This window comes from Lutjanus erythropterus, chromosome 3 (assembly GCF_056507025.1).
Source record: "Lutjanus erythropterus isolate fLutEry1 chromosome 3, fLutEry1.hap2, whole genome shotgun sequence".
In the NCBI taxonomy this organism is placed as follows: domain Eukaryota; kingdom Metazoa; phylum Chordata; class Actinopteri; order Lutjaniformes; family Lutjanidae; genus Lutjanus; species Lutjanus erythropterus.
In genome coordinates this window covers 48156575-48172335 of record NC_139319.1, presented here as the reverse complement: position 1 = coordinate 48172335, position 15761 = coordinate 48156575, and the positions used below count along the sequence as shown (strand labels likewise).

At 41.4% G+C, this 15761-nt stretch overlaps 1 protein-coding gene across 3 annotated transcripts in view; it reads right to left on the bottom strand.

The window, feature by feature from the left end:
• crebbpa (CREB binding lysine acetyltransferase a) overlaps positions 1 to 15761 on the bottom strand; it is a 98157-nt gene that overhangs the window by 56981 nt on the left and 25415 nt on the right. The window lies entirely within an intron of this gene.

Below are 15761 nucleotides of genomic sequence, written 5' to 3'. Positions count from 1 at the left end.
TCTCAGCCCCGACCACAGCGCTTGCCGATCTCCTGCCCCTGTTAACATCGCCACAACTAGACCCAAACACACCTGTTCCAGCCCTCCCACTGAAGCACACAGTAAAAAGCTGCAGAGTCACCACCATCAGTCTGGCTTTGATCCAGCATGGCTGTCAGACTGTAGATACTCTGCATGGCTATACAAGAGCGAACTTGGTGAGTGAACTGATGAAGATGAAGATATGGATGGATGGATGGCACGGCGCCAGGATTTTAATTCTGGGTGGGCCACAGTAACTTCAGGTGGGCCTGTTAATTACAAAAGTTAACACTGTTTCCAACTGGTAATCTCACTTTAACAAAAATCACTGGTATCATACTGTGGATGGCGACCAGCACTTCCAGTTGATTCTGACACTTTTAAAATCTTTTTAGCAGTTTCAATCTGCAGTTTATATTTATTTCAAATGGCACAGAATATCTCCTTATCTATGTTTTCTCTATGAAACCAGTAGATCAGTACATCAATTCATTAAGAAAACTGTCATTTTATTCCTATTATGACCAACTGCAGAGCAGTTGCGTTAACTGTTGTTAATGACGGAGTTTATTACAACAGAAAATAACATGATGGTTAATGACCTCAACATCAACCAGGTGCTCTTATAAAATTAAACAATTGTCTATACGTAAAACAGGAGAGTCTGTGTTTCTCTGTGAGAAACTTTCAGATCTTCTCACAGCAGAGTGAACAGGTGAGGGAGGAGAGGAGGGCAGACTGATCACTAATCAATCACTGATACCGTCGTCCTCTCGGACTGATTAAAAAACATAAAAATGTCAAAGTTGGTGACAAACCAATCCTGGATGTCCACACAAATAAAGTCTTTGTGTGAAACACTGCAGAGTGTAACATCGTGCTGTTTAAAGACAGTCTGCTGTCATTAGTTTGACAGAGACAGAGGGTCGTGTCTAGAAGGGAACCCTAGACCTGCGAAAGATCGCGCGAGTTTGATATTTTAGTAGAAATAACGGACACAAATCTCGTGGGAGTTGCGCAAATAAAGAGTTACCTTCTAGACACGAGTGAAAAAGGTGCGCAGCTCCAAAAATAGAAAATCATGTCATGGTGCAGATGTTTTTAATGTGGCGGGCCGCCATAAATAAAACACTATTCACTGATCCACAGAGAGTCACTGAAACACTGATCACTGACCTGCTGTGATGAAAAAAATACTCACATTCTTTACTTAGGTATTTTTACATTGCGGTATTAGTGTTTTTACTTAATTACAATTTAAAAACCTTGCATGTTATTATTTCCTTTTAAGAAAAATCAACATTTCTATTGCTGTTGTTGTACTTTAACGGTATTCTTGTTGGTATTTTTTGATTACTAAATACAGACCAGAACTCATAAGAGGAGAAAAAGGTGGCATGTTGGTAAACCAGTCCCCTGTTGGGGGTCTGGGAGCATCTGTCCTGCTCCAGAAGAAAAATGTTGTGATTTTAACATGTTAACAAAACATTCTGGTGACTGTTTCAGTTAAAAGAGTTAGTAACATCTTCTGTTTGTGGTTTTTGCAGACATTACTTGAAAAAAAAAGTAGAAAGTAAAGTAAAAACAGTAAATGTAAATCTAAATACATAGCATAATACATTATATAAATACATGTAAGATTGTGATAAAATCGAAATCGTGATTTTCTAATAAAAAAATCGTGATATGATATTTTTGCCCTATCGCCCACCCCTAATGTGAACACAAATCAGTGTTAACTGTTTATTCAGGTCCAAATGCTCTGTAATCATGGTAATGGGGTCCTTTGGTGAGAGGGTCCTTCAAGGACCCCAATGACAGACCACGCTCATTCCAGTCCGGACGCCCCGCCTCCCAAAGCAAAAAGGCTAAGGGAAACACTGGTTCTCTTTAATAATTGAATCACATCTAAATAAATACATGAAAAATAAGTCAGTGCCCCACTTGGGCCACCCAGTCAAAACACACCCCTGTATATAATGTCATCTCCATCAGTTGGTTGTCAACTCAGTCATTCAGAAGTTAAAGAGACCTTTTTTTCTGTTATATCCATTACATACGTGTCCATAGAGATTTATAAGATGAGTTTACGTCAACATGAAATTTCAAAGTACAACATGAAATATTTCCTATGTGCTTTAGATTATAATGCTTTGACTTTTTGTGTATCTAACAACAAAATCCAAGTCCTCAGTTGCAACAAAAATGCTATTTCATAAAAATGAACTCACTGGGAGGTTTCTAATTACAAAGTTTAGTAGAATTTGATATTGAAAATACAGTATACAGAATTAATCAAAACCCCTCAACCCACAATTCGACACATAAAACAGCAGGTGTCAAAAATCACCTCTTACTCCCTGCTGACCCTCTCAGTTCAAAATGTTCACAAACATTCCCAGTTATGGGATAGTAATGAGCCAGCTTGCTAATTGATGCTGCACTATGGCCATGTCCCCACAGAACAAGACGTAGCGTGATAATAAGAGCATCGCTACTGGCTGACAAACACAGCGTGACAAGAGAGGGAATCCAGCAGCACTCAGGGTTCCTGCTTGGCAATGGAGGAATATTTGTGTCACACCATCCAGAGGTGTGAGCATAATGCTGAGACAGCGAGTAAAGATGGGAGGTGTGTGTGTGTCAGGAAGGTGGTTTCCTTGGTTGATGACAGCTCCAACTAATCAATTAGTGAGACAAAGAAAGTCATTGTTTGTGTTTGGTGTGGAAAATGATTTAATGTCCTCCACACTGCCCCGACTGCTGGTTCCACATTACCATCTTAGTGGTGTACTCTGTGTATGAAGTATGTTACGGCTGCTGAGCATAACCTAATGCATTTCTCTGGAGTGCCAGTGCTACTTTCAAAACTGAACAGCAATGTGTGTACTGCAGGCACCTGTGATCACAAACTGTGAAGCAAGTGAGGCACAAGTGGTTTTCAATATAATAAAGAAATCACAATAGAAAAGATGCTGTCAGGGCTTTCCTTCATGACGTGTCAGAGATTTGGGAACACACCTGCGGCTGAATACTGGTAACCAAATACTTTGAAGGTATCGAATGAAATAACCTAATATGAAGTAATGCTGACACTTCCCTAGTCAAACAATACCTGCATTTTTCATAACCACAGAAAAAATGGTTATGTGTGATTGTCCACTACTGCAGTGGTGTGGCGAGCTGGTAGTTCAGCATGCTGAGATGCCACCAAAATGGGGTGGCCAGTAGGGATGTGTGCGATTAGTCAATTATACGATTAAAAGTTGCCATACTCGTAAGTCAGTCCCACTAATACTAGTCGGTTAAACTTTTTGTCAATATTTCAGTCATGTACAATGCCAATTAACTGTTGCCTCTATAGTGTTATGCAGCCACCTGCCACTAGCTGTGCTGCGGCCCCATCAGATGGCAGTCCATCTCACCCAGCTGTATGCCCCAATGGCCCATCTAACCCCAGATGTTGTTACCAGCAAAGTCAGACAGATGACAGCTTGAAAATAAGGTTGAATATAGGCTGTGTCAGAGTAAACTGGCATATAACCACTCAACTGGAGCCGTGTGTAACCATAGTGACAGCAGACACAGGCATCAACCTGCAAGCAGAGAAGGCTGCTGCTAACCCTGCTAACGTTAGCCACACTGTGTGGCAGCTAACATCAGCTTTGGGTAAACTCGTTTACATCCAGTCACTGTGATCCTATTCAGTTTGAAAACATGAAGCATGCTGTCATGTTTTGTAGGTACACTACCGTTCAAAAGTTTGGGGTCACTTAGAAATTTCCTTATTTTTGAAAGAAAAGCACTGTTTTTTTCAATGAAGATAACTTTAAACTAATCAGAAATATACTGTATACATTGCTAATGTGGTAAATGACTATTCTAGCTGCAAATGTCTGGTTTTTGGTGCAATACCTACATAGGTGTATAGAGGCCCATTTCCAGCAACTATCACTCCAGTGTTCTAATGGTACAATGTGTTTGCTCATTGCGTCAGAAGGCTAATGGATGATTAGAAAACCCTTGTGCAATCATGTTAGCATAGCTGAAAACAGTTTAGCCGGTTAGAGAAGCTATAAAACTGACCTTCCTTTGAGCAGGGTGAGTGAGTATCTGGAGAATCACATTTGTGGGGTCGATTAAAAGCTCAAAATGGCCAGAAAAAGAGAACTTTCATGTGAAACTCGACAGTCTATTCTTGTTCTTAGAAATGAAGGCTATTCCATGCGAGAAATTGCCAAGAACCTGAAGATTTCCTACAACGGTGTGTACTACTCCCTTCAGAGAACAGCACAAACAGGCTCTAACCAGACTAGAAAAAGAAGTGGGAAGCTCCGCTGCACAACTGAGCAAGAAGATAAGTACATGAGAGTCTCTAGTTTGAGAAATAGACGGCTCACAGGTCCTCAACTGGCAGCTTCATTAAATAGTACCCGCAAAACGCCAGTGTCAACATCTACAGTGAAGAGGCGACTCCGGGATGCTGGCCTTCAGGGCAGAGTGGCAAAGAAAAAGCCATATCTGAGACTGGCCAATAAAAGAAAAAGATTAATATGGGCAAAAGAACACAGACATTGGACAGAGGAAGATTGAAAAAAGTGTTATGGATGGACGAATTGAAGTTTGAGGTGTTTGGATCACACAGAAGAACATTTGTGAGACACAGAACAACTGAAAAGATGCTGGAAGAGTGCCTGACGCCATCTGTCAAGCATGGTGGGGGTAACGTGATGGTCTGGGGTTGCTTTGGTGCTGGTAAGGTGGGAGATTTGTTCAGGGTAAAAGGGATTTTGAATAAGGAAGGCTATCACTCCATTTTGCAACGCCATGCCATACCCTGTGGACAGTGCTTGATTGGAGCCAATTTCATCCTACAAAAGGACAATGACCCAAAGCACACCTCCAAATTGTGCAAGAACTATTTAGAGAAGAAGCAGGCAGCTGGTATTCTATCTGTAATGGAGTGGCCAGCGCAGTCACCAGATCTAAACCCCATTGAGCTGTTGTGGGAGCAGCTTGACCGTATGGTACGCAAGAAGTGCCCATCCAGCCAATCCAACTTGTGGGAGAGGCTTCTAGAAGCGTGGGGTGAAATTTCTCCAGATTACCTCAACAAATTAACAGCTAGAATGCCTAAGGTCTGCAATGCTGTAATTGCTGCAAATGGAGGATTCTTTGACGAAAGCAAAGTTTGAAGGAAAAAATTATTTAAAAAACAAATCATTATTTCTAACCTTGTCAATGTCTTGACTATATTTTCTATTCATTTTACAACTCATGGTGGTAAATAAAAGTGTGACTTTTCATGGAAAACACAAAATTGTCTGGGTGACCCCAAACTTTTGAACAGTAGTGTAGGGGTGGGCGATATGGCAAAAATATCATATCACGATTTTTTTATCAGAAAATTACGATTTCAATTTTATCACGATCTTACATGTATTTATTTTATGTATTATACTATGTATTTAGATTTACATTTACTGTTTTTACTTTACTTTCTACTTTTTTTTCAAGCACAAAGGTAAAAGTAAAGGTAGTAATGTCTGCAAAAACCACAAACAGAAGATGTTACTAACTCTTTTAACTGTAACAGTCACCAGAATGTTTTCATAACATTTTTCTTCTGGAGCAGGACAGACACACCCAGACCCCCAACAGGGGACTGGTTTACCAACATGACACCTTTTTCTCCTCTTATGAGTTTGCAAGTCTGTATTTAGTCATCAAAAAAACCCAACAAGAATACCATTAAAGTACAACAACAGCAATAAAAATGTTGATTTTTCAAAAAAGGAAACAATAACATGCAAGGTTTTTAAATTGTAATTAAGTAAAAACACTAATACCACAATGTAAAAATACCTAAGTAAAGAATGTGAGTATTTTTTTCATCACAGCAGGTCAGTGATCAGTGTTTCAGTGACTCTCTGTGGATCAGTGAATAGTTTTATTTATGGCGGCCGCCACATTAAAAACATCTGCACCATGACATGATTTTCTATTTTTGGAGCTGCGCACCTTTTTCGCTCATGTCTAGAAGGTAACTCTTTATTTGCGCAACTCTCGCGAGATTTGTGTCCGTTATTTCTACTAAAATGATCAAACTCGCGTGATCTTTCGCAGGTCTAGGGTTCCCTTCTAGACACAACCCTCTGTCTCTGTCAAACTAATGACAGCAGACTGTCTTTAAACAGCACGGTGTTACACTCTGCAGTGTTTCACACAAAGACTTTATTTGTGTGGACACCCAGGTTTGGTTTGTCACCAACTTTGACATTTTTATGTTTTTTAATCAGTCCGAGAGGACGACGGCATCCGCGATTGATTAGTGATCAGTCTGCCCTCCTCTCCTCCCTCACCTGTTCACTCTGCTGTGAGAAGATCTGAAAGTTTCTCACAGAGAAACACAGACTCTCCTGTTTTACGTATAGACAGTTGTTTAATTTTATAAGAGCATCTGGTTGGTGTCGATGTCATTAACCATCACGTTAGTTTCTGTTGTAATAAACTCTGTCATTAACAACAGTCTCCTCCACACGCAGCTTCTCTGCAGTTGGTCTGTGCGTTTCCTGATCAGATAAACCAGCGCCGGAAAGACTAGAAAAGTTGCGCCATTTAAAATAGAAGCGTCCCGTCAAAATTTAAATCTCTTAATAGTTTATCGGTTATAGGTCCGGGTCCGTATAGGACGGCGTGTGGGTCCGCCTGTTAGGGACCCCTGAACGATCCATACGATCTCCTCACTTTGGCAGATCGTCTACACGTTCTAATCCTTCACGATCTAATATCGTCATATCGCACACCCCTATTTGTAGGTTAATGTGCAATGTGATAAATGTGATAATTTGAGAAATGCTCCATTCACATGATGGGCATCAAATGAAGCAGTAATAAAAGGTATCACATGAAGCACTCTTTTGGTATTGAAATCACTTTAAGAATACTAGAAATGCACCAATTTCATTTTCCTTGGCTGATTCCATTTTTTTATGGGTATGACCTGCTGATTCCAATTTTGTCCAATTCCAATTTTCAGCCTCACTAAGAACTATAATTGACAGCATTAACAAACATTTTCACAACTTTTCTTGTAAAGATTAAATTGGATGTTAATAATAAAACACTGACTATTAAATATTCATTAAATACTATTCAAATTTTCTCCAAAGTCCTCCAGGTTACAGCAAGGCCTTATTATAGTTTTAATTAAGATTATGAATAAGGGGAACATGATCTCATGAGGTCATGGAATCTCACAGGATTTCACAGGACGTGATTTCACATGATCTCCCGTGGAAGCAGATGTAAACAAACTGGAGACAGACGCAGTACAACAGTTTGCTGCAGTAAAACTTTGCCATGACAAAAACAGACGCAGAAGTTAAACGAGTCTGGATGAGAAAATGTCTGAGGAGACACATCAACACAGGTTGTTTATTCTTCAGCCAGAACAGGAGGTGAGATTTTAACTGTCCCTCTGTGAACAGCAGTCTGCTGCTGGCTAACATTAGCCTAAAGAGCTACAAAGTTTATGGCTGTTCTGCGACACTGTCAGCTGCTCTGTCTCATTGTAGACTGACTGTCTTCTCTTCATCCTGTTCTTGGAATCTGTCACTGACACCAACTTCATGTAAGCATGTGTCTGAGTGTGTGTAGCTGTTATCAGTGCTGTGGTGGGTGTGATATCACAGTCAGTTTGTCTGCTGTGTGCATGACATGACCATTGTGCAGAAGGCGTGTGTGACAATGATGGGCACAGAATCGGATATGTGATGCTGACCGGTCGGTCGCTGGTCAGGGCTGGTCACGCTGAAAACCTGGCGGTTCCGGTCTCTGGCCGGTCGATCAGTGCATCCCTAAAGAATAGTGCTACTGCTGGTACTGTATTTCAATCTGTTAAATCAGTGTTCCCCAACCCTGGTCCTCAGGGATCAGCTTGTCATCAAGCCTCTGCAGAAGCCTGACAACAACCTGATCATTTAAATCAGGTGTGTTGAAGCAGGGAAACATGCAGGACAGTGGGCCCTGAGGACCAGGGTTGGGGAGCACTGTGTTAAATGATACCCATCCCCGACATTAAGCAAATCTTCTACATCATTTTTAACAGGAAAACTACTTAAATATTTTTTTGTTTAATTAGTACCATGTGAACTTAAACTTGCCTATTGCACAGTTTTAATGCAGAGCTATTTTCAGTCTGAATGCCAGCTAAGTGACATTAAGTTGAATAATAAACTGAGCCTACAGGATTTTAGTGTGCTAAAATGCTCATTTTAATTCTCATCCAGAAGTCTCAGTTTTTTAATAAGTGATTTCATCATTGACAAATGTATCATGCAAAACAGCACACTGTTACTTTGAAATAAAGGCAAAACAAGTAAAGAGAAGAAGCCATATTAGCATGGCTCACAGAGACAACATTTTACTGCAGCTCCACAGCTTAAACTACTGAGAGCTGAGGAATGTGACTTTACCTCAGATACATCCAAATCAAAGCCAGATTATCAGTCATGATTAACATATGATGAACAGGGCTTAGAGGACAGAACAGAACAGACACAGTGAGGCAGTCACCCTCCCATCTGCTGATGTCTTAATTGAGATTCAGTCAGAATACAGCCATTACTGAGGGCACTTGGCCTACGTACTTCCCTGAGTAAACACAGCCTTCCAGATCTGCCACGCTAGCCCGCTGTCTGTCCCTGACATCAGGCAAGCAGGTGCTCCATGTGGAAGAAGCTTGTTTAAGGCTGAAGGAACCATCCGTCTTTCTCTCCCTCGCTCCTCTCAGCCCCTCCTCCTCTCTAACCAGCGGCCACATGGATGCTCTCAGAGCAGCAGCATTCAATTCAACCACATGCGCTCAGGCCTGGCCCTGCATTCATTTCTGAATGGACACACACACACACACACACACACACACACACACACACACACACACACACACACACACACACACACACTCTGTGTGACCTCACCCCCAGGCTTCTTGGCTGGGGACCAAAAATGCAAAGCAATGTTTTGGTTAGGTAGCACCACATGGTGGCAGGGGAGCCCCAACCACGGGAGGAGGGGAGTCAGATTTAGAGCACTACTCTTCTCTTCTTGCTGCCTTCTTTTTTCACTTTCGTGGCTTGTTTGTTTCCCATTACTCTTTCCTGCTTATGCTCTTTCACTCAATTATTCCCCCTTTTTTTTACTGACTAATCGCCACACTGCTCTCTCCTTTTTTTTTTCATGTTATGTCCCCTGTGGCTCCCGTCTGCGAGTTGGTGGCTATAAATACCCACAAAAGCAGCCCTAGCAGCAGTCCAGACTGGGATGTCTGTCATCTTGCCCTAGGGCTGAGCGTCTGGCCTTAGAGGGACAGGTGCAGCATGACTGCCTGGTCTTTCACTTGCTGTTTAGTATCACAGCAGGAAGAACAAGAAAGCTACTTGGCGCTGGGGAGCTAATCTATCCTCAGTTTTTTCAACAATACTTAAAGGGTCCTTGGAGTGGGTAATAATATCTGAAGTTAGAAGCAGGTAGGATCTGATTAAAGGTTATTCAGGTATGGCATTATGGATTCATTCTGGGCAGAGCCATGGTGGATTTCACTGAATAAATTGAGTTAGTATGAATTATTCAATTTTACTTACATGTTATCAATCTTCAGCTTTAAGCATCTAACACAAATCAGGCTTCAGTACCTCATGCAGGGCTTGACGATGCATCCGTGGGTAGCCTAAGTATATCAGTTAGGCAACACAAAAACCAGAACAGCTTTGTTTACGTTCCAGTTGGCAAGCCTTCGCCAAGTCAAAACCACTAGACATGAAAAATTAATCAGTGTCAGCTGAGTTTAGAGCTAAGCAGTAACTCAATGGCAATTATGAATCACAATATTCTGTACGACATGCTGACACGTGAACAGAAGTCTCATGAAAGAGAGAGGTTAAAAAACAAATCATAAGTGCCTGAATGACTGAAATTTGTTCTCAAATACCCACAAGGCTTGTTAGTCGATTATTTGCTTTATGGACTAATCAACAATTTTTTTTTAAAGCTGTGTTATAAATCTTAATTTCTTTTTTGTGCTTGTGTGGCTGACTATAAAGACATATAATTGAGAATTCTGTAAAAAAAAAAAAATGGCAGTGGGTGTTGCTGTTACAGAGTAATTATGCACAGTGGAAGTTTCTGACATCCAGACAGTGTGTAGCATCTGTCTTCATACTTAAGGTATTATGGCTTTTTAAAAAACAAAATGATCACTCTAGGGATAATTTTCCCTGAACAGCAATATATCCAACGGAAAACCAGCTGCCAATGGCAACAACTGAGAGGGCAGATTTAGCTGGGTTTGTTTGTTTTCTTGAGTTTTGTCATGCTAGTAGCATGGTCTAGTAGTGGAAATGCTTTTCAGTGGCTGGTCAACCATTTTGGAGCAGAGTGACATATCTCAATTTGATTGCCAACTAGAAATGCACCAATCGATCGGCCCTGACTGGTAACCAGCCGGTCAGCATCACATATCCGATTCTGTGCCCGTCATTGTCACACATATGTTCTGCACGATGGTCACATCACGTGCGCAGCAGACAAACTGACCGTGATATCAACACAGGGCTGATGACAGCTACACACACTTAGACACATGCTTGCTTGAAGATGGTGTCAGCGACAGATTCCAAGAACAGAATAAAGAGAAGACAGACAGTCTACAACGAGACAGGGCAGCTGATAATGTTGCAAAACAGCCGTAAATTTTGTAGCTCTTCAGGCTAATGTTAGCCAGCAGCAGCAGGCTGGGGACAGTTAAAATCTAACCTCCTGTTCTGGCTGAAGAATAAACAACCTGTGTTAATGTGTCTCCTCGAACATTTTCTCATCCAGACTCCTTTAACTTCTGCTTCTGTTTTTCTCACGGCAAAGATTTACTGCAGCAAACTGTTGCACCATATCAGTCTGTTTCCACAAAAGATCACATGAAATCGCATCTCACGAAGATTCCATTATCTCGCGATATCACATTCAGCTGATTCATAATCTTAATGTAAAACTATAATAAGCCCTGGCTGTACCTGGAGGACTTTAGAGAAAATTTAAATCGTATTTAATAAATATTTAATAGCCAGTGTCTTATTATGAACATCTAATTTCATTTTTACAAGAAAAGTTGCAAAAACCCGCAGGTCAGACCCTTATAAAAATCGGAAATCGGAATCAGCTAAGAAAATTGCAATCAGTGCATCTCTATTGCCAACTAACGGGATCAATCCTGATGACTCTGCATTGACTTTTAGCTAGTGCCACAAGGGAGCTGGAGTTTACACTTTTGTCTAAAAACTAATGATCAAATTCCCATGAGCTGATCATCACCAACATAGGTTAGACACACCACATGTCATGTTACTATGCCAACTGTGCACGTTACTATGGTAACTGTAGGAGTGTTAGGGCTGGTCAAAATGGACATCAAATATCACTGGATTTTCGGCTAAATATCTTAATATCCATATTGGGATGATATTGTAGGGGAGGATATCACATCATTCTTTAGAACAATAGTCTATATGATATCAAGTGTAATATAATGGCCGGTAAACTATGCTGTGTCATTTTTGAACCGCTGTTTCTTTCTTCAGATATGCACCAAACTCCACAAGTAGGCAAAGGCGGAGAGAAAAAACTGAAGGGATAAATGGCGATTGTGACTTTGAGTTCAATTGTTGACATTTAAAGCACATTTCAAATAATTTTCAATTCAATATGGAACACAGTATCACCCACTGACTTCACCTGTTAGGGGCACCTAATATTACAATAGCCTGACAAAAATAACAGATTTGGGAAAAACAAATGCCAGCCAGAGCCTGCAAACGGTTGGCCATTCCAACAACAAAAACAAAAAACTAGGTCTCTCCTCCTCCTCTGTTACAACACCTGCCTAGTGAGTGAAATCACCTAGAGCTACAAAGGAGAGATATATGAGTATCATATTGACAAAGTGACACAAAACTAGATACTTTTTTATATTTGTTGCCTCAAAGTTGTGATATAGCACAGATGAGCACTTTATACGAGAAATAACAGTACTGTGCATTGCAGGGTAATCATGACAGATCATATCATTAAATCCAGTAGCTACTGCAAGGTTAAATTTAATGTTAAAACTTGTTTTCAGTACGAAATTATAAATAGCCAACATTGCCTTGATTTAACTCATTTTCAGTCTGTTTGTTTGCCCTGTGCTGCTGCTGCCACCTGCTGTTGTCGTGCTAGTCGTCATATTGATGCGCCACCTCAAACATAAACATGGTGCCTCCATCACCAGTGTGGGCATTTTTCTGAAAAAGACAACACGATTGCAGTTTGCAAAAAATGTTCAGCCGAAGTGTCGAGAGGGGGTAAAAAGTCTACCAGTTTCAACACATCCAACCTTATTAGCCACTTCAAGTTTCACCATCGAAACAATAGTATATGGAGAGAGTATGTGGATGGAAAGACTGCTGCGGCTAGTGCTGCACCGCCAGCCAGCAAGAAGGAGTCTGGAGCGTCTGGTTTTCTGCCTATTGATGTGGCATTCGAAAAAACAAAACCACTTGAGAGAGACGACCCAAGGGCCAAGGCAATTAACGGGAAAATCACTGAATTTATGGCGCTGGATGACCAGCCATTCTCTGTAGTTGAAGACCCAGGATTTTGCCAGCTTCTCAATCATTTGGAGCCGCGCTACAAACTTCCAAGTCACTGCTACTTTTCAGAAACATGCTTGCCAGAACTATATAATGTACTCGCAACACACATTCAAATGCTCATCCATAACAACGTACAGGACATAAGTCTAACCACCGACATTTGGACGAGTGACGTAAGTCCAGTCAGCATGTTAAGTTTGACAGCGCAGTGGCTGGACGGAGATTATGACGTGATAAAAACACTGCATTCGCAGGAGTTTTCTGGGTCTGGACAATGGAACCGACAATGGAATATATCCAAGAAGATGGTGCACGTTGTCCTGAGGGACAATAGATGTAACATTATCAAGGCTATGGATGATTGTGGACTATGGCGCACACATTACAGCCCGCCGTACACGAGGCTGTGATAAGCCAAAGGAGTGTAAGTGACTGTATTTCAATTGGGCGTAGAATAGTACGTCATTTCAAGCAGTCTCAGCTAGCTACCTCCCATCTGGCGGAGTTACAGACAAGACTAAGTATGAAACCTGCACGGCTCCAATGACGTGCCAACACTATGGAATAGTACATTTTATATGCTGGCGTGTCTGCTGCAGCAAAAGCAAGCACTTGCAGCTTAAGGAGCAGAATATGAATTGCTTGCAAGTCTGAGCACAAACCAGTGGACCCTAATTGAAAACGTGTTGTCCATTCTCGATCCGTGTAACAGCTGACCAAAGATATAAGCAAAGCGACAGCCACAGCTGCAGACGTGATCCCCGCTATCCAAGCGTTAAAGCGGCTGTTAAACAAGACTGCTCCAACAGACCACGGAGTGAAAACTTCAAAGAGCACCCAGTTAGAGGGAGTTGAAAATCGTTTTGGCCACATCGATGAAGAGCTCCTGTATTATCTTGCAACAATCTTGGATCCGAGATATAAGGACCATTACTTCACCCCTGCATCCAAACAAGAAGCAAGGGAACGGCTACGGGAGATGGATGGAGAGCATCCAGGATGGGATGACCATGACGCACAGGGTAAGAGATTTTAAATAATCTAAAATGGTAGTCTAAAAAGTTAGGCCATTTATTAAATTTTGAGGATGGTAAAAAAGAATGTAAATGTAATTAATGCATTACGTTTCTGTTAATAATGTGAAATGTGTGTTAGCGATGGAAAATGGAAATTAATTGGATAAATAAACTGAATGAAAATAAAATAATTAAATCTTGGTAGAAAGATTTACTTACAGTTTATCACAGTTGTTATGGACATTCTGATATTGATTTGTTGTGGCATTTAAAAACCTTTCACCGTGCTAATTTCTGACACTGGTCTGGTGCTACAGATGAGCCACAGGCAAAGAGGTCCAGGGCAGATGGGCAGAACAATTCTCTGCTGGACATGTATAGGGCTGGGTACTGAACTTCGGTTCTTTTATGGCACCGACCGAAATGCTTCGATACTACCCAGTATCAAAAGATGCCTTGTCTTTCGGGGCCAAGTTTCGGTACCCTGGAGTCAATCACAAGATCAAAATATGATAAAGCTGCCGTTGATTGGCTGTAACGTTACACGTGTGTGAGACATGCAAGAAAAACACTTATGTGGTTACAGCCACAGACGGGGTTCACGTGTATCTTTGTTGTGAACTACAGTGTGTGTATGCGTCGTCGAAGCAGTTAAAAAATGCCACCAAGGTCAAAAGTGTGGCTCCATTTTAGGAAGATTAATGCCAATAGTGCGCGATGCAATATTTGCAAAAAGGACATCGTTGCTAAGGCCAGCAACACGACCAATTTGATGAAGCACCTGAACATGCACGGCATCAATTTAAGAGCAGAAAGTTGCTCCGTGTTTGACTGCAAGAATAGCCATCTTCCTCTCAGCATTCAAGTCCGCCTGTGGACGTTACAGAGCCAGAGCGGCCTTCTTCAAAATCTCCACCGCCGGACTCTGCTTCATCCGAGAGTACAGAGGACGGCGCTGTGTCTGGGATTTCAACAGGTAAGTTTACGTTTAGCAAAGTCCAGCCAACTTTATACGTTTGTTTACTTAAGTTAACATTACTGCAACCTAATGTTCACTGTTATGTTTATCTTCTCACAGTAGCCTCTGATCCTGTCCATCCTGATGTGAGGATGACAAGACCAGTCAGTGTGAATCTGTTCACACTGGCAGAAAAAGAAAAAATGCCAAAGGAGAAACAAGATGAGTGCCACAGGGCAGTCACAAACTTTGTTGTCAAAGGTTTGCTGCCTTTTTCTACAGTGGAGGCTCCATGGTGGAGGTAAGCAAGCTGTAAAACGGTATTGTTAACCAGTTTAGCCAAAGTTATCTCTTTCACAGTAAGCAATAATAATACAACCATGCTATTGTTGATGTTTTCTGTTCCATTGTCAATTAGGGAGATGATAAGAGCCCTAAACCCCAGATATCAGTCCCCCAGTAGAGACATGCTGTCAAATACACTCATACCTGCATGGTATGCAATAGAGAAGGGAAATGTCAAGAGAGAATTGCAAGACGTCAGGGATGTGGCTGTGACTGCGGATGGCTGGACCAGTGTGGCACAGGACCACTACTTGACTGTTTCAGTCCACTTTGTGAGAGAGGGTGCCATGAAGGAGAACATCCTGCATACCAGGGCAGTCTACACATCACAGACAGGGCCTGTAATAGCTGAGGAGATAGGGGATATCCTTGATGAATTCAATATAAAGGATAAAGTTGTTGCCATCACTGTACGCAATGCAGCTAATATAGATGTAGCAGTGAAAAAGATGAGCATTAGAAAAATTAGCTGCTTTGCTCATACTCTAAACATTGCTGCTCAAAAGCTGTACACTATACCTGCAGTCTCAAGGTTGGCAGGAAGAATCAGAGCTATGGTGGTGTGGTTAAAGAGGTGTAGCTTGGCTAAACCTGTCCTAAAAGAGAAGCAGCGTCTTCTCGGTAAGTAGAAATCAAAATAGACTAAACTTAGAGCAAAATTCCATGGCTAAATCAGTTATTGAACTACTACTACAAACAGACAACCAGTTTGACAACCACACACCACTGTCTCTC